Raw genomic sequence first — 26,189 nt, 5'->3', positions numbered from 1 at the left:
GTACAACTCTTCTTAATATGATTGAGCTATTGAATTATATGATATGGGAATTATATGCCAACAAAACTGTGTTTAAAAAGAAAGAAAGAGAAGATTTACGGTCAGAAACTCACAGGGGCAGTTCTACTTTGTCCTATTGGGTCCGTATGAGTCAGAATCCATTTGATGGCTGTCAGTTTGGGTTCAATTTAACTCTGCTCCCTCCAGATAGATATTGCCTCAGGCTGCCTCTCAGTCCCAAAGTTAGTTCACTGGGCGGGTTTCCCATTAGCCTCTGAATTGTGACTTGGAACTTCATGGTCCACTGACTGGTGGCTAAGAGTTCTCAGCGCAGTTGATCTTTGCTCTCTCCCTGGCGTCCAGGCTGTCGATGTTCGGCAGTGAGAATAAACCAGCATTATCGCAACCAGGCTCCCATTTCCACAGCTGATTTATCTTCTCTGAGAGCTTGGCTTCCCAGGCAGCCCATCTGTTGATGGAATCTCCAGCTGTGCAAAGCCCCAGAACTGCTCAAAGTCTGGAGAACCCCTGTCCACGTCTCCTCTCTGTGTTTGCCCCAAGGACCCCTGGGTCCACTGTGGCTAAAGCACTTAGCTGCTAGCCAGAGAGGCAGTAGTCCAAGGCCACTAGCTGCTTCGGGGGATAAAGATGTGGCAGTCTGTCTTACCGGGTCGCTGTGCGTGAGAATTGCCTTAACAGCAGTGGGTTTGGGTTTGGGTTGAATGCTGTAAGCATCACAATTGGAGAAGAAAATTTTTAAAATCAATCTTTGCTTTCTGTGTTGCATTCTTCAGGGACAACAAGATACCCAAGAAATCAAGGCAATCTTTAAAGGGACAACTGTAAAACAAACATCTCCTGACACACACACCCTCTTCCCCTCCCCCCAGCACCTTAGCATCCAAAGTCTGAGGATGCCATTCGGTAGGCGACTATTGGAAAACTGTAGGCATCTCTGCTTGGTGCAAATAGTAGCATATTCCGTTGTCAACCCCAATGCGGGTGGTGTCAGTCCATCCAGAAGTGCTGCAGAAGAAAAGACTGATGACCTGCTTTGAAAGCCCCGTGCTGGACAGCTAATTCTGGCACACACGGATGGGGTTGTCAAGAGTTCAATCACAGCAACTGCGTCCTATTTTTCTAGAAATTTAAGCAGATACGTTTATTTTTAAAGGTATGCATTGTTCAAAGGAACCCTGGTGGTGTCGTGGTTACCCAATGGGCTGCTGACAGCAAGAACAGCAGTTCAAAACCACTAGCTGTTCCTTGGACAGAAGATGAGGCTTTTGTCCCATAGTTACAGTCTCCGAAACCCATGGGGGTAATTCTACCCTATCCTATAGAGAGACTACAAGTCCAAATTGACTGGAGGTTCAGTGAGTTTGGTTTGAACTTAATCTATGTAAGTGGGCTTGTCAATCTCAGAACAAAGCACAGAAGAGGGCTTGCCAATCTTGGGGAACCACAGAACCCAATATCCTTCCTCTCCACGTGCAAGCCACCACCTCTGTCCCTCCCAGAGAACATTATGCTGTGAAGTTGCCTGCCCTGACATCCACCACGGGGAAGATGCTGAATTCTGCCAAGTAAAGCGTTTGAACTGCTAATGAAGATTTTACAGTGCCCATCCTTGAGTTCGTCAAGATTAAGGGGCACAACCTCATCAATACAATGTTTGTGTGGTAAATTGTTAGGACTTCAATTGCCTTGGATTATCATAATCCATGACAATTTCTCTCTGGACTCCAAAGGGAAGCCAATAGGATCACATCCAGACATCCGGTTCTTCCAAATGTGCGTCTCCAACCAAGCTGCCCTAAGTGAATTTGGTCAGAAACCAAAAGTGAATTCACTGCCATCGGGTCGATCCCAAGTCCGGAGACCCCAGAGGACAGAGTCGAACTGCTCCCCCTGGGGCTCCCGGGATGTGCAGCTTTGCAGAAGCAGACTCCCACGGCGGTCTCAAACTGCTCAAACTGCTGGCCTCTCCATTAGCAGGGGAGTGCTATCAAAAGGAGATGATCACAGGGCTGACTTCGTGGGTGGGAGGGGGCTGTGAGCATTGGGCTAACCAGAGAAAGCGCTCAGACCAGCACCTCACCTGCCCTCTGTTCTCCCAGCTCCTCCTCTTGATTTCTGGGCACACCAGCTGACCTTTCAAAGGCATTTGCTTTTCCTGACCAGCAGGGGAGAGCCCTTTACAGGGTCTGTTCTTTCTGCCTGGAAGATTCTCTGCCTCATGATAGCCTGTGAAAGTGCTCCCAATGATCCATCCCTCGGAAATGTGATTTTGCAGCCCCAACCCTTATTTGAGGGCTAGTCATGTGGCCTTGCTTGACCAATAGAATTCAGTAGACATGGCATCGTATCTGTCGGGAGCCTGGACCTCAAGAGACCTCGGGTTCATTCTCTCTTTCTGTCTTTCTCTCTCTCTTTCAATCCTGCTGAGTTACCAGGTGAACAAGATCAGCTAATGTCCTGGATGATGAGAGGTACGTGGACCAGTTTCCCCCATGACCCCAGCCCATATCTAGCCAACTCCAGAGACCAGCATCTAACTACAGATGCATGAGCATCTTGCTCAACCAACTGAGAGCAGAAGAACCACCCAGTTGAACCCGGACAAATTACCAACCCCTACATTAGAAACTAAATGAGTGATTGGTGCTTTAAACCCCTAGATTTTTGACTTGTTATCTGGATGGTACAAGCTAACGAATACACACCCCTTCTAAGCCCCGATGTCCTCAATAATGCAATGTGAATAATGAAAGTATTCATCATAAAACCTACTTCATTAAATGAGATGACGCTCTCAAACGACCTAGCTTTCATCCAACATTATATAACTGTTCGCTGTCAGGAGTATGCTCATGAGGCGACTGGATTCTTCCATTTGCCCCTCATCTGTAAAAGTGAGAATAATGCGTTCTGATGAATAGCACTGTTGTGAGGGAACTGAGAGGAATGTTTGTAATGTGCTTAGCAATCACGTTAGACACAGACAATTAATAAATGGCTATGAATCGATACGTTGTCATTGTTATCATCAAGTAGCATTAGAGAATAAAGATTAGCCTTTCACACAATTCACCACCACCATCTAACTGTCACAGTCTTCAGAGTTTTCTCACCTGGACTCCCAGCCCCCACCTCACATTGGGGCACCTCCATCCTGCCCAGCTCACCTTGTCCAAAGGGGACATCCCCCAGGCCCTTGGGCTTCCACCACCCCTTGAGCCTCGGCCACCAGGGGGCAGCCTCACAGAGAACTGCCGCCAGCTAGGAACCCTTTTTTCAGGTTCTGGTCTTACGCTCCACCTTCTCTGTGGGCCCAGGATTCCGGAGGCCCTGCTTGTCCCCTTGTCTGAGTGCCCACACGTTCCCTGAGACCACTCACCTGTTCCCATCCCACCTTCCCTTCTGAGTGGCGGTGATCCTCGCCCCCAAGCAGCATCAGCAGACACTGGTGGCGACACATCCCAGCCCTGGGCAACCTCTCAACCTACATGAGTGGTTTCATAATTCATGCCTGCCCATCAGCCAACAGATTTAGCCTGCTGCCTGCTGAGTCTAGAAATGCTGAATATTAAAATATCCCAGACGCTCGCCCCTCTGACGCCCTCATGTTGGTAGATTCACAGGCAGTGGGCTGCACGAGCAATTCCAGAGCCGCACATCAATCTGTCGATTAAATAGGGGAGGAGCGTCCATGTGGCTGTTTCACAGCAGCAGAGGGAGGAATAGTCAGGGCCACGTATCAAGCACCTCACCTTCGAGAAGTCCAGTCTTCAAGCTCAAAGCCAGTGCACATTCTCCCGGCCCTTTGTGGCACGAATAGCTAGACACCAGACTACTAGCTGAAAATCTGGGGGTTCGAGCCCACCTTAAAGCCCGCCTTCAAGGACACAGCCTGGAAAACTCTATGGAGCCCACACATGGGGTCACTACGAAGAAAGGCTTCATAGCAACTAACAACATCTTGTAGCCAAGAGAAAGGGAAAGCAGCTTTGAGGGGTTTTGGTGAGACAAAGAATGAAACATCTTCGTCTAGGGCACTCCTTTTGCAGAAAGGAGACCTTCTGGTGTAGTGGTTATGCATTGGGATGTGATTTGCATCATCGGCAGTTCAAAACTATCAGTAACTCTGCTGGGAGAGGACCAGGCCTTCTATTCCCATAAAGTTACAGTCTTGGAAACAGGGGTCGCTTTGAGTCAGCCTTAGCTTGATGGCAGTGAGTTGGCGTTTAGTTACCTTTTGCAGATACATCCTCCAGTCCATCCTCCCCCAATCCCCAACCCCAGGGCAGCAATAGGAAGGGTCCTGGGAATTAAAATCTGCTGTTATTTGAGGGTAAAGGATGGAGGACTCTCATGTTTGAACGATAAAGGACTATGCGTCTGTGCAGGTGTGTGTGCAGGTATGTGTGTGTGTGTGTGTGTGTGTGTGTGTGTACACCAAAACTCCACTGACTTTCCTCATGCAAAGAAAACACTGCAAGCACTTCCCACCTTCCATGTTGACTTTTTAAAACTTCCACTTCGACAACTTCTAAAGAAAAAGAAAGAAAAAAATGTCACCGAATCTATTGCCACCCAGTTTATTCCAACTCAGAGTCTCCCCGTGTGATGGGTGAGACCCAAGAGCCCTGGGCACCATGGGGTTTTCCTGGCTCTACTCTTCACAGAAGCTGATCTATCCTTCAGGGCATTGACAACCTAAAGGCTAGCAGTCAGGTTCAAACTAGTTATGTCTCCCGAGGGATCATAGAATATCATTGTTAATAAACCCACATTTGCTAGTACCCAGAGTAGCCAGCTGGACAAATGGGTTTAGGATTGCGGGGGTAGGGGGAGTGCCCCATCCTTAGATGCATATTAGAGGAAGCCATTGGTCTTTAGCCCTTGGCAGATTTCATTGTTCCAGCCAGGAGGCTCGCTTGCTGAGTTGAAGTGGGGATGAGACGTCCTCTCCATGTGAGTGATCTCAAGTAAGGATGCAAGACCTCCTTGGGGGAGAGGTGGGTGGCCTTTTAAAGGAGAGTGGCCAGGGACTCTGGGTAACCCAGCATAAAACCACTGTGGGCAATGGAGACTAAGTCTCTGCTGGGAAAGAAGCCAACTCCCCTGCATGGCCAGGAAGAAGGCAGAAAGGTCTAGCAGTGAAAGAGCTGGGCCCGGCAGACCTGCTCTCAAGTCTAGGCTCTGCCATGAAATGCAGGAGCTTGGACAGTGTGCCCCGCCCCTTTGAGCCTTGTTTTCTCCTCCCTGAAACAAGGATCTCAACACCAGCTTCAGAGGTGGGGAGGGTGGGGAGGGTTCACACGGCCCTTCCATGAGGGCATGATTCTCTCCGGAATACTCCCTTAGGGGTTGACCCCGGTCTTTAAATAACGGATTCCCTGCTTGAAAAATGATTTCATCTGAAAGGATAGGTCCGTTGTTAATGGGATCAGGAAACAGTAGAACAAAGCACGATGACCCTTTCCAAACCCAGACGGGTGTTGGCTACCCATTTTCTCTTGCTGAGCGAAGCCACGAAGTTCTCCTCCCAGAGGGGCTGGGCCAGGAATCTGGAGATGCCCAGTCCTTCTATCACCTATTGCTACTGTGGTACATTGCCACACATTGCATCACTTCAAACAGCACGGATCTGTCTGTTGTCTTACAGTTCTGCTCAGTACGTCATCTTGTCCTCAATCCCTAGCCTATAATTCTGAATGTCAGAAGTAACAAGAAGAGCCACTGGACTGGGTCAAGGTGCCTGCAGATCACAGCTTCCCTATAAGTGCGTGTGAGCATGCGCGTGCGCACACACACACCATCTCCAGGCAGAGATCCCTAGGCAACTGATAGAGCATGCATTTTCCAATATATTCTTATTTGAATTTATCTTTGAAACATGGCAATATGAATACGTGCTTTATGGATGCCGAATCTCCCGCCTTATCACCTGGCTCTTCGCGTCTTCCTGTTTCATCTCCGTCTGTTTCCGTCTAAGGAGCCCAGGAGCACTGTTGGGTGTGCGTTAGACTGCTACTGCAAAACCACCACTCTGAGAGGGAGAAAGGTGACTTCCTGCTCCCATAACAATGCGCAGCCAAGAAGATCCTTTCTCAGGGCTCTGAGTTGGCCTGGACTCAGTGAGGGTGATAGGATTTTTCTTCTTTTATATCTGTAGGTGATTTTTATATGACTTAGTTAAAGAGCATATATAATTGTGTATTTTCTATTTCCAAGAAACATTAATACACACGGTATTGGTTATGCTGGTGATGGTGTTTTTATCATTGCAGTGCTACACAAATGTCTATTAGTGAAAAAAATTTATTTTTAAAAAATGTGTTTTAGTGTACTTACACCCTTGGTCCCTGATACCTGGCATGTGCACGTGAATCAGAGTTGACAAACTCAATAGCCACTCACCTCAACAACAACAAACAAACATAAAGAAAATCAGACTCGCTGACATCGAGTTGGTTCTGACTCATAATGCCCCTATAGGACAGTTTTCAAGGTAAATATTTACAGGACAGAGAGCCTCTGCTTTCTCCCACAGAGGGCCTGGCCAATTCAAACTGCTGACCTTGTAGTTAGTCACCCAATATTTAACCCGCTACCTCCGCGGGGCTCTTGTTATCTACAGAAGAGGAAACAGGCTCCGGAGTGGGAGAGGAGGGGGCCTCTGGTCTCACTGGAAAATAAAAGGCCGGGTCTCAAAGCTGAGCTTTCTATTTCATGCTAGCATTCTGTCCCCTCCACCAGGTAGGTCCTTGTCCCCTACAGGCTGAAGACAAAGCCCTTCTAGAAAGAGTTGCCAGCGCACATTCCTGCCTGCTGTACCAGCATAAGCAATATTGGCTCTCCTGGTCATTCTCCGAAGGGGACTGTTTGGACGGAAATGATACAGTCACCGTCTTCCCAGTAGTCTTGGCCACAGAGCTCTCAGCCCTGCCCGGAGTCCAGCTGCTGTAAGCACAGAATACAAGACGATGAGTCTTCCCAGTTTCATTTCTCTCCCACATGCACTCAATGGCCACAGACCTAGGGAGCTCTGCTTAGATTTAGAGATCTATTCCTTCCTTCTGCCTAGTTTACAAAGGTCTCTAATGTCTTCCGGTGCCTAACTTCCCGGGGCACGTGTTGAGCTGTGTCATGGTTAGTTCTGTGTCAACTTAGCTAGGCTAGGGTGCCCACTTACTGAGTCAAACACTTGCCTCGCTTGCTGTTACAAAGAGATGACATCTGATTAAATGAGGTGGCCTCAAGTAAAGCACATTGCCTTTCAAAATATGGGCAGACCGCAATCAGGGAAAGATGTTAAGACTCAAAGGGAAGTTTCTCAAAGGTGTGTTCTACCCCTTGATTATAAGTACAGGGAGTGGGGACTTCAGACAAAGGACTTACGAGTTACGGGGAAACACACCTACAACCAGGCATTGGGTTGGTTGCTTTTTTTGTACAACTTGTCATCAGTAATATTTCTATATACAATGTTAAGTATAGCTATAAGTTAACATGTAAAGAGCGATACTGCTACGAAGAAGCGATCATAATGGGGAGGGGTATAGGTCGAGGTATCCAACCTAAAGTCAGAACCAACTTACAGTAGAGTCGTCAGGAGGAATCCCTGTAGATCTTTTGCCAGGAGACTCTTAGTCTTCACTCTTTGTGTCACTTAACCTGTGGATTTAGGGGCAGAAGTCAAAGGGCTCGAACCGGTTGCCTGACCTACACATCTTGGTCCTTCCATCCTCCACAGTCGAATGGACACAGTACTCCACAATCATCCTATTGCTCACTCGGGCCATTTCCAGTGCTGCCTTGTCAGTAGCCTCAAAATGAGCGCTGCCATCCATTATCTTTTTCCTCCTCGTTTGGAAGTATTTTTGAGCATGAGTTCCCAGGAAGGGGATTATGGCAGAAAGGGTGCGATGACCCTTCTGTGGCTGCTGTTCTTGCCACGTGATCCCAAAATGCTTTCCCCCCCAAAGTGGCCTGCTATCGCCACCACTGGCCACTTCTGAGTGTGCTGATCTCCTCGGCGTTTGCTGATACTGATTGAATTGTATAAACTAAAACTCCAACATGAACTTAGCCGCCTTGTGTGAAAACACGGACAGCTAAATATGTTCACATCTTTGCTTAGTCTTTGTGTTTTACGCGGTTGACTTGTTCATGTGGTTGTCAATTTCTCTCTCCTTGAGCAGAACCAATCCCATCGGCCTTCGTCTTTGATGGGTAGTTAGGTCCTGGCTCTCCTGTGGGACTCACCACCGTGCGGCGGGTATTGTCACACATTGTTTGCTCCCGACACACAATCAACTGTTAGTTTCTTGAAAGAACGAGCCATGTGTCCTTCCCTAGAGTTGCTCGGCTCTATCAAGGAAAATTAAGAAGTGCCATGGACAGCCGAAAGGGCGAAGGAATCTGTCCTGAAGGAAATGCAAGCAGCCTGCTCCTAAGAGGTAGGGACGTAGAGCCGTCATCTCATACTCTTGGCTATGGTATCAGGAGCGCCCCGTCCCTGAAGAAGAACATCCTTTGGGTAAAGCAGAAGGTCAGTGGAGAAGAGGAAGACTCTCGGGGATATAAGCAACACAGTAGCTGCAACAACGAGAGAGGATGGTGCAGGACTGGGCAGTGGTTCGTTCTGCGGTACACCAGGTCCGTATGAGTGGGCAGCGCCTCGCCAGCCCCTGACAACAACAAGCTACATGTGACTACTGAGCACTTCAACTGTGGCAAAGTATGGAGGGTTCTCTCAAAACAAACTCACTATGACCGAATTGGTTCCGGCTCTCAGAGACCTCATAGGACAGAGTAGAGCAGCCCCTGTGGGCTTCTGTGACGGTAAGTCTTTACAGGAGTAGAAAGCCTTGTCTTTCTCGTGGTTTTGAACCACTGACCTTCTGGTTAGCAGTCCAACGTGCAACCACAGCACCACCAGGGCTCCTAATTGGAGGAGTCCCTAGATGACGGGTCATTAAGCAACTGATAGCCAAGATCTTGGCAGTCCAAACCCACCCACAGGCACTTCCGAACGCTGGTGCAGCGATTTTCTTCTAAAAGTTCATAGCCTCGAAAACTCTGCAGGGGAGAAGTTCCTCTCTGCTCTCAGGAGGGTAGCAGGAGTCTGAGTTGGTCACAATGGCAACCCACAACACCAGCAACGTGGTTCTCCGTATGGGTCCAGAGGCGCCACATGACCACGTGCTTGGTGTGTAAAACACACGCTGGACCTCAAAGACTTCGTGAGGAAAAGGACGGTGCACAGGGTTTCATAAATAATTTTTATACTTCTTACTAGTCTTACTGATAATATTCTGGCTGTTGTGGATTAAAGAAGGTCCTGCAGGGTGCCGTAGATAAATGGATCGCCAAAAGGTCAGCCATTGGAGCCCAGCAGCTGCCCCCTCGAAGAAAGTGAATGAGACCAGCAGCTTCCCTAATGAGTCCAGTCTGGGAAACCCACAGGGGCAGTTCTACTCAGGCCTAGGGGGTCGCTCTGAGTCAGAGTCAACTCGACAGCAGTAAGTTTGGTTTGGAGTTTTGGAATAGGAAAATGAGTTATTAAAACTACTTTTTCTCATTTGCTTTTGTGTATCCTAAAGTATATCTGTGCCCCTTGCAGAATCCTGATACTGACGTCAATATTTACAGAAGTTATTTGCTAAAGATTTGGGAATGATTTTGTGGCCTCTTGTGTCCTTCCTTAACAATTTGCTTATGGTCCTTGGTACAAAAAAATAGCATCGTCATTAGTTAAAGAGAGTCAACTCAAGAAAGTCTCTGGTTGGTCAACATGAATTGCCAGTACAACAAATAGGTCTGGAACACTTGCTGTTCCAAGCACTGTCCTAGACTGTTGAGGTGGTTGTTCTTGTGACTGTTGCTGTCAGAGGCAATTAGGCCAGTTCCAATCCATGGCGACCCTACACCCAACAGAACAAAATACTGACTGGTCCTGCTGCAGCCTCATAATCGTGTCTCAATGTAAGCCCATGGTTGCAGCCACCATGCCAATGAATATCAATGAGGGTCTTCTTGGTTTTTGCCAACCTTCTACATTACCAAGCCCAATGTCCTTCTCCAGGGACTGGAGCTCCTGATAACCTGCCTGTGTTAGTCTGGGTACTTTAGAGAAACAAATCCACAGAAACTCAGGTATAAGAAAGAGTTTTATGTAAAGGGTAAGTGCACATCAAGAAAACATCCCAACTCAGTGCTGCCCAAGTCCAACATTAACCCATCTGTCTGACACCAATCCACAAAGTCCTCCTCCATCTCAAAAAACACACACAATGACACTGACTGCAGAAGGAATGCTCAATCAGTGAACCTGTAAGCATCTCAGCACTGCAGGGGTCTCCACACGACTGCTCCAGAACCCAGGGCTGCATTGGGGTAGGTCCATGCAGCTTCTCCTTGGGAATATCTTGAAGGAAGTGAGCCTTGCCAGCTGAAGCAGGGAACTGGCTAAGGCAGCTGCACCCTGGTCTGATGATCACAAAGCAAGAGACCCGAGAACTCTAAAGGTGAGGCTCACTGAGCCATTTATCTCTCTGCCCTTCAATTAACCCCACACGTGTTTATGGCCAGGTTGGCACAATAGACTACTTCACTGTCCAAAGTGAGTGATACAGAGTCTTGCCATCCTTGCTTCTAAGGAGCCTTCATTTGGGCTATATTTCTGCCAACATAGATCTGTTCATTTTATGGCAGTGCATGGAATATTTAATATTCTTCATCAATGTCATAATTCATATGTACCCATTCTTCGTCAGTCACCCTTATTTCTTGTCCAGATTTTGCAAGCAAATGAGGAGAGGATAAAGACCATGGCTGGGGTCAGACACACCTTGGTCCTCTCAAAGTGACCTCTTTGCCTTTGAACCCTGTAAAGAGGTCTTGTGCAACGTATGCGCCCAATGCCGTCTGTCGTCGGACTTCTTCCCTGCTGCCAGCGTGGGGTGAGCAGTGGGGAAGAGGGCATAGATCGCGTTCTTCAGGAGCCCACCTGGGAGAGAGGAGAAGCAGGGTGGGAGCCGTAAGTTAACGGCCTCCTGTGTTGAAGGTAGTGAGTGCTTCGGCCAAAAGGAGAGAGATCAGCTGCAGGTTTGCGTAGGTTTGAGAAACACAGCCCTTGTGGCACAGTGGGGGAGCACTTGGCTCCTAATTCATTCAAACCTACTCCCTGGGAAGAAAGCGTGGTGGTCTGCCCTGGTAAGGCTCACCACCTACAAAGACTCTGGGGAAGCCCTGCCTGGTTCTATGGAGCCCCTATGAGCCCCACGAGATGGCAGCGGGTTTGGTTTGGGGGTTTCTCTGAGTGAGAAGGTGGGTATTTAAGAAAAGCCGTGAAGGAGCTGGGATGACCACCCAATGGCCTCCTGGAAATGAGCATTTACAGACAACAGGAGCAGCCAAGGCCCACAGGCCAGGAGTGGGGAAACCCAGCCTCCGCTCAGTGCCCCATGTCTTCTAAGTCTCCTCTCTGAAAGTCCTACCGGCCGCCAACCTTCAGGCTGCCCCCTGCCTCACCACCTACGATGTCCCTCAGAACGACCAGTGCCTCCCCCGCCCCTTCAGGCCGTCTCCCTGGTTGTCTGAGTTCTGTCTAGAAATGGCTGTGCCTGCAGCACTGGGGGAGGGGTGATTGGAGACCGATTCAGTTTATTTATAGATCAGGACAGTCTGTAGGCTGCTCGGCAAACCTGGCTCCTCGCTACACTGAGCAGGCCAGCACGGAGAAGTCGCTCCCAGGGGAGGCGCTCAGCTCCCATGTGCTGCGGGTCCAACTAGGAAGGGGCAGCGTCGGGGCTAACTGGTTCCCCAAGAGTGCGCCCCAACTCCTGTCCCAGCCACCTCTCCCCCTCCTGCTCGTCCTCCCCTCTGCCAAGCAGGTCCTGCCGTATCTGGGCCTCTGGACTAAATCCCATAGTCCCAAACCTGACTTCCTGGTGTGCGGTGGTTAGGTTGTGTGTCAACTTGATACACCTGTGGGAAGGTGTGGGTGGAGTCCAACCTCTCAATCAAGACACAGTCTGATGACACACACACACCTTGGGGTGTCGCCTATTTGCTAAGAGGATTAGCCTCTCTCTCTTGCTCATCTCTTTCCTGCGTGCTTGGATCCTGTGTCTGTCTTCTGGGACCAGCAGCCCATGCAGTCGGCCAACACCAGTAGCTGTCGGTGCGCTGCCATGTGCCTGCCAGTCTAGGATGCGCTTGACTCCGAACCCGCCAGCCTGGGTTCTCCCAGCTGCCCACTGCACCTTCATGATTCACCGAGTGGCAGCTGCATGAGTCTTGAGGCGTCTCCAGTTGGCATCTGACCGATGGACTTGAGTTGGACAGGGCTGGGCCATTTCTTTGGTTCAAATTTCTTTCATGATATAAAGTCCTTTCCTGGGCATATCTGAGAGTTCCTAGTTTTGTTTCTCTAAAAATCTCAGCCTAAAAAAAAAAGAAGAAACAGCCTAATCCAATGCGTGACCCCCACTAATATGAAAGACCTAGGATGGGCAAGTGTGTAACTATCACCGCAGATTGGTGACCAGCAGGAGTAGGCTGGAGAGCGAGGGGGAAATGGCTCCTGGCTTACGGAACACGGAGCTGTTGGGAAGGGGGATGGGAAATTCCAGAAGAGTAATGGTCCAAACAAGATGAGCATCAAAGGGAGCTTCAAAAATCTGTGGAAAAATTCCATTATCTTCTACGTCCATCTTTCCACAGTTTTGTGAAGCCCTCGTGTGTGTGTGACGGAACTATACATGTGAAGCTGGTTGGAACGATCAATATATTGTTACCTGTATATGTACCCAAAAAAATTTTAAAGAAGAAAACCTGACTTCAGCTTCCTCTCTTTTCTGTGCAGACCTTTCTTCCAAGCCCTCGTGCAATAGCCTCTGTGTCCCAAACACCTTTTGCTCACCTTGTCTCTCTGCCCAGAGCCCCCTCTCCCCTTGGGCACCTGGCAGACTCCTGCCAACACAAACACTCCTCCTGAGAGGATCAGTTCAGGAGCCTCGTCCTCTTTGTCCATGAATTCTGAAGACCTGCTTCAAATCCCATCTTCACTATTGAGTGGCTGTGTCTTGGGCAAGATCCACAACTACCTAAACCTCCATTTTCTCCCCTAGAAATTGGGGGGGGGCTAAAATAGTAGTGTTGTTATAGAGAAGGGATGGTGCTAATGGGTATGACTGCCATACTCATCTGTCAGTCCATCCTACTGGGGCAACTCAGAGGTCGCCATGAGCTGGAAGCTGTGCCCCCAGTATTTCAAAGACTAGCAGGGACCCCGAAGCGGGCAGGTTTCATCAGAGGTCCAGATGAAGACAAAGTAGGCAGCTGTAAAGGCTTGCACTGTACTTCTAAACACGGCCTGGAGAGAACCCTATGGCTCACCGTGGATGGCCCGCACCGTGCTGGGAGGCGAGCTCCCCAGGTGGAAAGGCCGTCCCAATGCACAGGGGCTGCAAAAATGGGTCTGGACATACAGACGGTCCTGAAGACGGCACAGGACTAAGCAGAGGTTCGTTCTGCCACAGAGGGGTCACCGTGAGTCAGACGAGAGTGGACAGCAACCAAAAAACCGAGGGCAGGAAGAGCTTAACACAGACAGAGCATGAACTAAGTGGGGATAATGATACTGTTTTGTTAGTGTTACCAGTAATACCGCAATAATACTGCTACTGGTACCTCTGATCCCGCGGGCACCGGGAACCCTCCCTTTGATGTGTCAGGTGCCCCGAAATTTGGTGGATTGCCCCCAAAGAAGGCTTTCGGAGTTTGTCTGTTGGTGGTTTGAGACATGATCCCAAGAAAACAATGGGGAACGGTAAAAAGGGAAACCGGAGAGAGAAGCCAGTGACACATGTGTGAACAAGAGGGCCACCCTGGTGGGCAACTGAAGCCCACTCTTAGTAGGCTTAGAAGTGTGGGGGGCAGAGGATACCTCAGAAGCGCCCAACCAGAGGACAGAGAAGCTGGCAATTGTCCAGTTCCGGCCATCAGCATCCTTTGGAAGGTTACCCACCTCTCCCCCCACCCTAGGCACCAACTCCCCTTCACTTTCAGGGGTACCTTTTGCTACAGAGCTCCCATCCTTGGAACCCAAAACGGCGCTCTGGCAGATCGATGAGCGCTGCAGGCATTTGGGGTGTGGGGCTCTCAGTGGACTGGCAGGGGGCGTGTCTGCCTGACGAGCTCAGGTAAGCTGAGGCGATTCGAGGCAGAAAACCAAGAGCACCTGCTGGCAGCTGTCCCATGACAGGGTTAGGGACCTGGCACGCCACTGCTAGAGCCTCTGCCCACCCCTTCTGTCAGTCCTCCTCCTCACGAGAGGAAGACAAGCTCGCCCAGGTGATTCAGACAAGAGTCTGGGATGACACTTTTTGACTGGTGACTGGAGGCACTGCCCCTTTCCCTCCTGCTTCGATGCCTCTTTCCCCGTTCCTATCCAGCTGTTGGCAAAGATCTTCATGCAGGACCCACGTCACTCAGTGAGCCGATGTGTTGTGCCCCCTTCACTGCCGAGTCTGACTCGGTCAAGAACCCAAGGGGTAACAGGGATGAATAGATGGGCTTAGTGTTAACCTGAATCTTCTATCTAAGCACCTACTCTGGGCCCAGGATTTTTCTAGGTGCTGAACACTCAAGAAAGCCACCACCCTTGTCCTTGGAGGACTCGAAGCCTGGGGACAAGAGGCAGCTAGGTAAGCAGGGATCTATATGCTTCAGTGTGACAGATCCCCAAATCAAAGAAAGCACAAAGCTCAGAGCAAAGACAGGCCGAATTGTGATGGAGGAGAATAGGAAAAATTGGTGGTGGTGGTGGCTGTGGTTGTGATTGTTAGATGCCATCAAGTTGGCACCCAACTCATAGTGACACTACTCGCACTAGAATGAGACACTGTACAGTCCTGCACCACCCTTACGGTGGCTCCTACACCTGAGCCCAGTGGTGCAGCTACGGTGTCAATCCAGCTCATTGCTGCTGCCCCTCCACTTTACCAAGCATGATGGGGTCCTTCTCCAGGGACTGATCTCTGCTGGCAACATGTCCAATGCCTGTAAGATGTAGTCTTGCCATCCTTGCCTCCAAGGAGCACGCTGGCTGTACTTCTTTCTAGACAAATCTGTTTGTCCACTTAGCAGTCCACGATAACTTCAATATCTCCTCCAGCACACTTCAAATGCATCGCTTCCTCTTCAGGAAAAGAAGGCTTCGCAGAAAAGATGACATTGAAGCCATGCCTTGAACAGAGCCTAGGAGAAAAGGCAGAGAAAAGTCTAGGCAATATTTTCACCAACTTCAGAAGTCAAAGGTTAACATGCTAAAAGTCCCAAAGCAAAACCCACTGCCACCCAGCCAGTTCGGACTCATAGAGACCCTATAGGACAGAGCGAGTCTGCTTCTCTGAGTCCCTAAGACTGTAGAGCATTACGGGAGCAGACAGCCTCGTCTTTCTCCCACAGAGAGACTGGTGGGTCTGAACTGTGTTTAGCAGCCCCACAGCACAACCACCTGGACCTCAAGGGCCCCTAAAAATGACTACACATGACAGGTTCATGTAGTGCATCCTGGTGCAGTGTTTTCTCCTGCCTCGTGGAAGGGTAAAGCATAGAAGGGGGTTTGAAGGTGGGCTAAGGAGCTTTCAAAATGGGAGAAACTGGGCAGCTTCAACCAAAGCCCTCCTTGTGGTGGGATTCCATGCACGCAGACTGCAGTTTAGCAAGTGCTGGGTGAGACTTGGTTTTCCAACCCTGTCCCGGGGCTTCGTGGAGGAAGAGGAGAGAGCCTGACGTGTCCTGGAAAATGAGTAGGATGTGGCAGGTGGAGAAGGGAGTGGCACTTAAGCCCCAGGAGAAGATTCCTGTGTGCTTCTGCACAACCTTGACCAAGAGCCCACGGCTCAAACCTGGCGCACTTGCTCAGGTAGGGCTTCGTTTCCAGTAACAGAAACCAACATGAGCTGGCTCGGTGAAAAGAGGAACGTGGATAGGAGAGGTGTGGTCCTGTATCACGCGCCCCATGCGCGAGCACCTCAGTTCTCTCTGGATCCAAATTCTGAGAGAGACAGGACTGACTGGCCCAACTTGGCACCTTTGTTGACCCCGGCCAATCAGCTCCAACCTGGCGTCTTTCCTAGTCACGTGGCGCAAACACAGCTCTGTGGGGTAACGACCACAGCAGGTTGTTTAAACTGGACCAGACTGCCACCTTCTCGGTCCTTTCAAGGGGAGAAGGCATGTTGGGGTAAGGCTCCTCCTATCCCAGCAGTGGAGATGGGGCTCAAGCACATGAGAGCTGAGTCGACCCGTTGCCATCGAGTCAATGCCGGCTCGTGGAAACCCTGAGCGTGTCAGAGTGGAACTGTGCTCCAGGGTCCTTAACAGCTGCTATTGTAGAGGCAGCTTGCCAGGCCTTTCTTCTTAGTCCCCTCTGGATGGACTCGAACCGCCAGCCTTTCAGTTAGCAGCCACGACATCCACCGTTTGCACCAGCTAGGTATGCTGTGTATCCCTTTCGAAGACAATTTGGTGTGGAGATCGATCCTTTTAGCCAGTCAACATGTAGAGTAACCCATTAAATCTTAATATCCCAGATGAAAGTGATCAGCATAGTTATGTCTCATGGAATAGTTGGGACACACTTAAATGCTAACAATGACTACTTGTTTATCTGATAGTCAAATCCAACAGACACCCCTGTATTTTTTTAGTGGGAAGGAGATACTTTTGCGGGACTCGCGATACTCAATTCTGAAATAATGATCCCATCTTTGGGAATTTAAACGCCCGAGACAGATGTAAGGGTTTTCAGTTTGCCAAATTGAGGGCACTGTGAGTGAATGGGCACTCTGAGAGCAAGCAATGGGGCTTCATAATTATTGCTGAGCTAACGTGCTTTGTTGCCGAGAATCCCCTGATTGACTATGCATTTCGGTTTTGGAGTAGTTGGCTGAAGAACCTGAGTATCAACAGATGGGAAACTCCTGGCTGTAACCATGACCTTGACCTGTCAGGATGACTCCCAGGAGGGCCAGACACAGAAGGATATTGTTATGCCTCCAAATGTCATGGTCCACAGCCTTTGAACAGAGAACCCTGATCTGCCCATGAACCTCCGCTCCCTCAAACTTCTCCTAACTTCCCGACATTGACTTTGGGTTTGCTGGCCTCACCTCCGTGTTGTCTGAATCCCACAGCTCAGTCAGGTTAAGCAGGTCCCACCAGCCACCCTAAAACGTGCCCTTTGTGCACAGACCTCTTCTGCTCATCGGCAACCCTGCTGCTACCGCTGCTGCCATCGAGTTGGATCCAACGCGTGTTGACTTCATGCATGACAGAGCAGAGGTGGCCCAGCCGGGCATCCTCAAGGCCACTGCTATGTGTGAGTTCTCCTGACACAAATGGATTCAGGGTTTGTCTGCCATCCATTCACATTTAACAGCAAGTCCTGTGTCTCCGCTGGCCACCTGAGAGGAAGGTGACACTTGTGACTGGTGTCAATCCATCTCATCGTGAGCTGACCGCTCGCTCTTGCTGCCCCTCTCCTTTGCCAAGTGCAATGTCCTGTGCTAGTGCCTGGTCTTTCTTGACATGTTCAAAGCAAGCACGTCTAAGATTCCTTACTCTTGCTTGTAAGGGATACTCTGATTCTCTCTCTCCAAAGACTGGTTTGTCATGCTCCTGGCAATCTATCTGCAGGGTATTCTGTATTCTTTCTCAGCGTCATAACTCCAATAAGTCGATTCTCCTTCTGCCTTCCTTTTTCATAGGCCAGCATTTGCATACATATGAAATAATTGACCTCAAAAATCTGTTATTCTGCTCTACCTCTGAGCCGCCCATCTGCTGCCAGAAAGCCAGAAAGCCTATCTAGGTTACCTGTCCCCACCTGGATTCACCCTGTGCTTATTAAACCTTTCGTCTGCAGCAATGGGCCCGGGGCTTAGCAGATTTCATGGCAGAAGCAGAAGCTGGGTTGTTGTCATTGTCATTGTTGTTGTTGTTGCTGTTTGCTTTTGCTGCTGTTTCTTTTTCCACGTTGCACAATAATATGGGAGATGAGCAGAGAAGACAGGACCCAGGGTCTAATCCCAAAAGAAATAGGTGCTAACAGAGGAACTGTAAAGATGGCTCTGGGAGGAATTTTATAAAACATGGGACCCACGTAACACTGCTTTGTAACAAGGTCTGAGCAGCTGTGTGGTGGACACACAGATAGCAGGAGCTACATGAGGATTAAGTTCTCGCTTCCTTTGTACTTGGGTCGAGCTTTTGATCAATGAGTGTGACCAAAGGGATGTGGGAACCCCCTTGAAGCTTGAAAAGAAAAACAAAGCAGAAAAGTATAATTATTGTGGTAGAGTAAAATTCCTTCACATGGCATCTCTACTCAGGTCTTGGTAGGGTCGCGCACACCTGTTTGAGTAGCCATTCCCTGCATGGTTCAAAGCCAAGAAAGGTGTGCATCAGGGTGGTATCCTGTCATCATAGTTACTCCATATGGATGCTGAACAAATTATCAGAGAACTGGGTTATATGAAATAGGAACGTGCATCAGGATTGGAGGAAGGCTTATTAACAATCTGCAGTCTGCAGATGGCACAACCTGCTTGCTGAAAGTGAGAAAGGGGACTTGAAGCACCTGCTGATGAAGATCACGGATGGCAGCCTTCAGTGTGGATGACAACTCAATGCAAAGAAGACCCAAATCCTCACTATTGGACCAATCGATAACATCAGGGTAAATGGAGAAAAAATGGAAGTTGTCAAAGATTTCGTCTTGCTTGAATTCACAACCGATGCTCATGGAAGCAGCAGTCAAGAAACGAAAGGACACGTGGCATTGGGTAAATCTGCTGCACATGGCCTCTTGAAAAAGTTGAAAAGCAAAGCTACTCCTTCGAGGACTAAGGTGACCCTGACGAAGCCACGGTGTTTTCCATTGCCCCGTCCGTGGGCATGTGAACGTTGGGCCCTGAATGAGGAAGACCGCAAAAGGATCAGTGCATTTGAATTGCAGTGCTGGCGAAGACTATTGAAAGGACCACGGCCTGCCGGAGGGACAGACAAGTCTGTCCTGGAAGAAGTATGGCCAGAGTGCTCCGTAGAGACAAGGATAGAGAGACTTCCTCTTCCATACCTCGGACATGTTGTCAGGAGAGCCCAGTCCCTAGAGAAGGCCATCGTGCTTGGGAAAGCAGAGGGGCCGTGAAAAAGAGGAAGATTCTCGACAAGACGGAGTGGCGCAGCAGCGGCGACAAGGGACGCAAGCACAGGCACAGTAGTGAGGATGGCACAGGACAGTATGTCCTTCTGCTGAGCACAGGGTCACTTGGAGTCAGAGCTGATTCAGTGGCACCTAGCACCAACTAACAACCCAAATGATTGGGTGGGGTTAGCCAAATAGGGTGGACGTGACCCTAAGAGAGGGGATTGGCCAGTTTCCATTACCACCAGCCTTCCCCATGCCCTCACCCGCCACCACCCAGCTATTAGATTCAGCCATCATTTGAAGCTTCGGCAGGAAGAGAAACTGAAGAATCGTAAGTGAGCATATTTCAGATCTCTGTCTGATGTGACAGGGGCCACGGAGCCTAGGTGCCTCAGAGACTGGCATGGCGTCTCAGAGGATCAGCCCCTGCTCCTCACCTGGCCTGAGACTACGCCACTCTGGGACAGAGCGACAGGAGGGCTGGAGGTCTCTTCTCTCCTCGCACCCCTGAACAGGCCTCTGGAGCTTCGTAGTGCTCTCGGATCATGAGCGTTTCTTTCGCAGCTAGTTGATGCACACCAAGGCCCTAGGCCCCGTGGACAGTGAGACAGAAGAGTGAGCATCAACACGTGTTCCTGAGGCTGGTTCGGGCTACAGCCCTGTCTGGAGCTGGAGGCCTTGGCTCTGCATTGGGCAGTCATATCATGTGGGCCTTTTTGTATTATTCTGAATATTCTCGGACCCCCCAAACAAGACACACTTTATGCTTCCAAGGCCATTCTTGGGTGGCACAAACGATTTTCATGCATCGACTAACCTGAAGTTTGGTGGTTTGCACCTACCCATTGGCACCTTGGAAGGAGGGTCTGCCAATTGCTTGAGTAAACTTTACTGCTGCTAACTATTGTCTGGTGTCATTCTGACTCGGACCGAGAAAACCCTGCAGAGTCATTCTGCTCCACCACACATGGGGGCCACAGACAGGCCCCACCAAAGACTGATGGGATCAGAACCGTGGGGGTTGACTTGGTGGTGCAGCCAGACTCGAGAACCACTGCCCTGGCCATTCTGCACAAACCTCCTTTGTGACGGAAAATCCAGGAACTGGGCTCATTTAAGAGCCCTTTGAATTCTTCCAAGCTGGATGGACATTCACTTCTGCCCCTAGACGATCCCTCTACCCACCTGGACGAGGCCCCTTTGTCCAGCTATCTCAGATGACATTTTCCAGAATATACGTTAATTTGCTAATGCAACGTCCTCCCTTTAGAAAGCCCATTGCATCCTCCCAACCACCCAGGACAAGACGCCTTGAAGATTTCAGTTCAAGCCTCACCTCTGTCTTAGTTAGCAAGTGTCGCTATGGCAGAAATACCAGAAACAGAAATGCCCATGCTCACACTTCAGGGGTCTAAGAGTCCAACATCAGGGCTCTCAGGAAATATCTTTGTCTCCTTTCAGCATCTCTGGGTCTGGCATTTCTTGAAGGTCCCCTTGTGTCTTGGCATCAAGCTTCCTCCAGGCCTAAGGGGTCCTCAGAAGAGGGGCCCCAGGGTCCAAAGGACATACTCTGTTCCTGGCTTTCCTTTCTTAGTCAGAGTGAGTACCCTCTCTTCTCGAATCCTTTCTCTCCTTTTATCTTTTGTAAAATCAAATGTTTTATTCAAGCAAGGAACTGACTTGAATAGGGCTCAAGAAACACCCGCTCTAATCCTACTTCATTAACATATGGAGGTTAGGTCTACCAAAGGGGGGGGAGGTAGTTATCCAATCACAAACTAGAGGAATGGTGGGAGGGGCAGAGGAGAACACACACCAATCTATGACAACTTCCTCCACGATATAATGACCCCACAGTGTCATGAGCAAGAGCAGTCTTTCATTAGCAGCGTGTCTGTGGTGCCGAGTGTCCCTGACACAGAGTACAGAGAAAACCATGGCCTGACTCCGTGTCCTGTAGACCAGAACCAGGGTCCCTCCCCCATCACCCCGGCTGGGTCTATTTGCAGTCGCTTGGTGTTCAGAAGTTACCCATCAAGATGGATTCTGACACATGAGGATATAATAACAAAAGCTTTTCATCGGACAAAATAAAACGTATTCTATCTGCCACAAAAAGATAAACGTGATAAGCCTTGGATTCTTTGCTGTTGATGCTATCAAATATTAAGAAGCCTACAACACACAGCACGAACTGTAAAGCCAAGAAACCGGGGTGTAAGTCAACTCAGCCGTGGTCTAAGGCCAAGACACTGAACCTCTCTGAGTCTCAGTTTTCTCATCTACAAAATGGGGCTTATAGTACTCCCCGCCCTCCCCCCAACGAGTTGCATTTAACCATCATCAAACCCAACAGCACCTGGGAAAGCATCTTCTTTCTTTTTAACTCTGAAGCTTCATACAAATATAAGGAAGAACTTTCATTTTCTTCCTAATTACTTGGGTTTTCTTTTTCCTTAATTGGTAGCAACACTTTTACATTTGTACCAAACAGATCAAGATGTCTATTCAAGAGTAATTAGGAAGCGTTTATTTGGGAAAGATGCTGGGATGTTGTTAAAAGGATCAGATGACCGCCTTGAACATACAAACAACAAAAAGATGCAAATGACTTCTTTTGCTGAGGCCCTTCCATCCGAGCTGTAACCGAAAATCTCTTGCACCTGGAGGAGAGGATGATAATGAGAGTCTGAAGAAAAACCAGAGGGTGAGAAGAACTCAAGAAAGTAAGCGCGAGAAATGGGACCAGTCGCCGTGGAGTCTGACTCCTGCTCACCACCACCACCACCCCCAATGGGTCAGAATAGAAACTGGCGCCCAGAGGTTTAACATGGTTTCTTTGGAAGAAGATCACCAGATCTTTCTACTGAGGCACCTCTGGGTGGACTCCAACCTCTACCTGTCTGTTAACAGCCAGGGACTGTCCTAACAAAGGAAAAGCTGTGACTAAAAGTGGGATTTGGAACTGTAAGGTCTCTCTCTCCTGGCTAGATTTCAGCCTCAGTCCTTGGCTCCACGCGAGAAAGATTTCACGCCGAAGCCGGGCTCGTGATCCAAGTGAATTTAATGAAAGTTCAAAGAAGCATCAGGTTTTACGCGGCACCCATAGGATTCCTTTGACCATGCGGCCTGGCAGAGACTGCTCCGGGACATGCAAGGATCTCTCCCCTCCCACGAAAACGACCAGCCCACCCAAGCAAGCCAAGACAAGACCCCTCTCCCTCTCGGTCCTTGCCTTTTCAAGGGTTCCCGGGGGAGGCGTGGTGAACGACCTCAGGTTGATCCCATTGGCTGAATTGCAGTCACCTGGCCCAGGTGGGCTGCTCCAGGTGTAACGCCCATCTGGGCCCACCGGCGGGAAAATCCAGCTTTTGTCCTTTGCTGGCTTTCCTGGGCATGCGTAAATGGACTTCCCAATTCCCTAAGCTAAGCTGCCTAATAGAACGAGTGGTGGATCTGTGCCTGGCTGAGTTTTGTAGAAAAACAAACTCAGCAACCCTCTTGTGGGTACAAGCAAGGACTCATATCAAGAAAGGATTTTACAGCCAAAAAGCATCCCAGCCCAGTCCAATTCAAGTCCCCAGAGCCGATGCTACCCAGAGACTCAGGCTCAGGCAGCTGCTGGTGGAAGCGGCAGGAAGGCAGAGCGGGAATCCAAGAGCTCAGAGGCCTGGGGATGCGGAGTTGTGTAGACACAAGGTTGGCAGGAGCACAGCAGAGCGCTGACAGTTCCCAGGGATGGGAGGCCACCTGGGTCACCCCTGAATGGAGCCAGATGCAGGATCCAAGCCAGCAGGAACTTGGAAGAAGGGCAAGAGAGAGAGAAATTCCCAGTGTCTCTCTTAGGAAAAGGCCACATCTCCATGCAGCCATCACCAGGATGTGACTTGACTGAGATGTTGAAGTCCACACTGCCTCCACACAGGGATCTTCAAGTTCACGTGACACCTAAGCATCCCGAGACTGGGGCGGGGTGGGAGCATGTTGATGTTTTCCTCCTGCTTCCTTATTCATGATGATGTTCTCCTTTCAGGAACTATATCTTTCCTTGTTGATTAACCGAAGGGTGTGTGTGTGTGTGTGTGTGTGTGTGTGTGTGTGTGTGTGTGTGTGTGTGTGTGTGTTTCTTCTAGCCTCTGGGACTTGGCTTTGTTTGTCTGCTTGTTTGTTTGGGTTGGACTGTTTGCTTTGGTTGCGGTCAAAGTAAGATGTGCATGGGCTATTACTGTTCAAGAGGACAGTTGGCACGGCAGAAGGAGGCCGGGCTGCTTCTTGTTACTGGTCCACAAGTGGCCAAGCTGGCAAGAGAAGGATCCATTCTTTCATTTCATTTTGATGCATCCTTGAGTTGGAAAGAATCTTTCAGATCATCTGCCAGCCCTGTGTTCCTCCTCATCTTACAACTAAGAAACCCAAGGAGGACCACGGAGGGAAAGAAAGCGACGTGCCTAAGGTCAAAAGCAAAAACCAAACCAAACCCACTGCTGGGGTGTCGAGTCTGACACATATGGACCCGATGGGATAGAATAGAGTGACCCCCCCTTTCCGTTTCTGAGACTTTAAATCTTGATGGAAGCAGACAACCTCATCTTTCTCCTGCAGAGCGTCTAGTGGGTTCAAACCCCTGACCTTGGGGTGAGCAGCTCAATGTGGCGCCCACTACAGCACGAGGGCTCTTCTTCTGAAGGACACACGGCTGCGGATTTTATGAAGCTTCGCTGAGCATCAACAACAGGCCAGGTATTATCCGACCACTTGATGTGGTTCCAAAGGGAATACAGCCTGGACCCCACGCCCCATGATCTCACAGTCCAACAGAGGTGATTATGCAATAACACAAGACAGAATGAAGTGGGGCTAGAGTGCTGGAGGAAACCGAGAGCGCTGAGAGGGGTTTAAGCCTGGGAAGCTAGAGGAGCCTGACCCCCGGGCTGGGGCTCAGAAGACAGTTCCCATCATGCTCAGGCTGGTGTATTTTTGGACCCACTGTCCACTCTGGGCCACCCCTCTTAGGAGGCCACATCAAACTACCACACCCATAAAATATAGAAGAGTCATAAAGCCAGGAGGGAATTGAGACATAACCCAGGCTGAGAGAGGGCCAGCAGGAAGCAGTCACCTTGCGGGTAATGAGAAGCGTCAAGTGTAGAAAAGAGCGCAGAGCATCTTGGTGTAGGGTTCATTAAAAATGCACAAAGCAAATCAAAGAGTGAGGCCCTTCTGAGCAGGCTAAGAAGTTTTAAAAATTCATTAAGATGACTCAAGAAATCTTCATTAAGCACTGACCTTACATGTACTAAACATAAGACTAGATCCAGGCTTAACTTGGGGTGGGATGAGACCACTGAGGAGCAAAGGGTAAAAATAAATTGATTTTGCACTAGATTAGAAAATGTATGGCGAGCAGAAGAAATGGCATGGGGGTTCTATGAAGCCACATTGTCTAGAGAAACAAATCCAGTGACATTCATCGATAAGAAAGAGCTTTATATCAAGAAGTAATTATAGATCAAGAAAGCATCCTGATAGTTAGACCCCGCAGGGCCAACAATGAAAGTAGAGATACCAGGAGGATTAGGGGACGGTGGGGGAGAAAGGGGGAATTGATCACAGGGATCAATCAATAACCCCCTCCCAGGGGGATGAACAACAGAAAAGTGGGTGAGGGGCGACAGAGAATGATGTAAGACATGACAATAATAATCTATAACTTACCAAGGGTTTGTGAGGGAGGTTGGACAGGGGAGGGAGGGGGAAGAAATGGGGAGCTGATATCAGGCTCTCAAGTGGGAACAGAATGCTTTGAAAATGATGATGGCGGCATATGTGCAAATGTGCTTGACACACTGGAGGAATGTACGGATTGTGATAAGAGATGTAAGAGTCCCCAATAAAAGTATTTAATAAAAAAATTTTAAAAAGAAAGCATCCTGGCCCAGTCCAACTCAAATCCATAAGTTCGAGTCTAGTCTGTATTAGTCTGGGTACTTTAGAGAAACAAATCCACAGAAACTCATGTATAAGAGAGAGTTTTATATAAAGGTTAAGTGCACATCAGGAAAACATCCCAACCCAGTGCTGCCCAAGTCCAACATTAACCCGTTAACTCATATATCCAACACCAATCCACAAAGTCCTCCTCCTCCATCTCACTAAACAGACACAATGATACCGACTGCAGGAGGAAAGCCAAGTCAGTGAACGTGTAAGCATCTCAGCACTGGCCGGGGTCTCCACACGGCTGCTCCAGCACCCAGGGCTGCATCGGGGTAGGTCCACGTGGCTTCTCCTCAGGGATGTCTTGCAGGAAGTGAGCCTTGCCAGCTGAAGCAGGGAACTGGCTAAGGCAACTGCACCCTGGTCCGACCATCACAAAGCAAGAGACCTGAGAACTAGAAAGGTGAGGCTCACTAAGCCATGTATCCCTCCGCCCTTCAATTAACCCCACGTGTGTTTATCAGCCAGGCTGGCACATTAAACTAACTAACTCATAGCCCATCAGTCCCTCTTCAGACTCACACGGCCACATGCAGGAGGACCACAGCCCGGTAAGTGCCAAGTCATGTGGATCCAACTGGTGGAAGCATGGCAGGGCAGGCGCAGCTCTCAGGCTCCCTGGCAGAGTCCCAGCAAGCAGAAGTCACAGGGGCAGAGAGAGGCGGAGCTTCCCAGGATCCTTCGTACTTTGGATATATTATCCGGAGGAACCAGTCCATGGAAGATGGAAGGCCATCATGATTGGGGAAGGGGGTGCTTTATTCTGCTGTACCCGGGGTGGCGATGAGTCAGAACCTTGCTGGCGGCACCGGACAACAGGTATTGGGCTTGGACAACAGGTATTGGGCTTCTAGCCACACAGGAGGCAGTTTCAACTTATCAGCCACCCCAAGGGAGACAGGGGAGTCTGTCTGCTCCCATGAGGATTTCAGAGACCCTACAGAGGGTCGCCATGAGG

This window comes from Tenrec ecaudatus, chromosome 5 (assembly GCF_050624435.1).
Source record: "Tenrec ecaudatus isolate mTenEca1 chromosome 5, mTenEca1.hap1, whole genome shotgun sequence".
Classification (NCBI taxonomy): domain Eukaryota; kingdom Metazoa; phylum Chordata; class Mammalia; order Afrosoricida; family Tenrecidae; genus Tenrec; species Tenrec ecaudatus.
Note: the sequence above shows the minus strand (reverse complement) of the source record.